This window comes from Penaeus monodon, chromosome 37 (assembly GCF_015228065.2).
Source record: "Penaeus monodon isolate SGIC_2016 chromosome 37, NSTDA_Pmon_1, whole genome shotgun sequence".
NCBI classification, from domain to species: Eukaryota; Metazoa; Arthropoda; class Malacostraca; order Decapoda; family Penaeidae; genus Penaeus; species Penaeus monodon.
Window position 1 is genome coordinate 2,424,526 of NC_051422.1, and position 824 is coordinate 2,425,349.

The window sequence follows — 824 nt, forward strand, 5'->3', positions numbered from 1 at the left end:
TTGCTTTCCATAATAGGTCTTAGTACTTCGAATGCTTTCTATATAATAAACAAATATCATATATAGATGCAATATAGATGTAATCCGATTTTCAACAAAAATCCACTACATATCCACGTTGGAGGTCTCGGTAAAGAACTTGACTTCTGCTGTACAATCCATAAATCAGAGAATGACTTCTGGTGCAAAATGCGTAGATACGAAAACGAACATAATTGTACATGATAAGACCAAAAAGACATCAGTGACGTCACACACGAAGGTATCGTACTGCAAAATCTATACGTTGTGTCCTTACCCTATTTCTCTATATCAATGAAATCATAACATATTCCAGTACTATCTATTATCAGTGTGGTTCTGTAAGACGTGTTATCGGTTCTTAAATGACTAAGTTTGGATTTATAAGAAAATACTCTTGCGGAAAACAAATTCGCCAGACGACATCGCACACACACTGCCAACTCTGACCTAACTTTGGCTTTCACTAAAAATAATATATTTTAAGGGATTTTCACGGCATATAAATCCCATCACCTACTTTTTCACCTTTTTCTTATCATCATCACCATCATGACCGTTTTCTCCACTCATCCCACGGTGTATAATACAGTAGGCTTTATCTTTTCTCATTTTCCTTCATCTCTTTTTCTAAATATACGTTCATCAAGGTTACCGAGTTCACAGTGAAGAACAAAGTACCATCACCCACACACTTCTTAGAGAACAGTGACGTTCTCTCCAGACGCTAAAAACGCACAGTTCACACCGTCTTATACACAGATAATAAGGTTTTCTCCACATACACCCACAGAACCAGTGAT

At 36.7% G+C, this 824-nt stretch overlaps 1 protein-coding gene across 1 annotated transcript in view; it reads right to left on the reverse strand.

The window, feature by feature from the left end:
• Window positions 1–824, reverse strand: part of LOC119596088 (phospholipase D alpha 1-like) — a 24,851-nt gene extending 24,027 nt beyond the window's left edge. The window contains exon 1 of the mRNA XM_037945223.1: window positions 807–824. The gene's annotated coding sequence lies outside the window, so the exon portion shown is untranslated. The remainder of the gene's footprint in view (window positions 1–806) is intronic.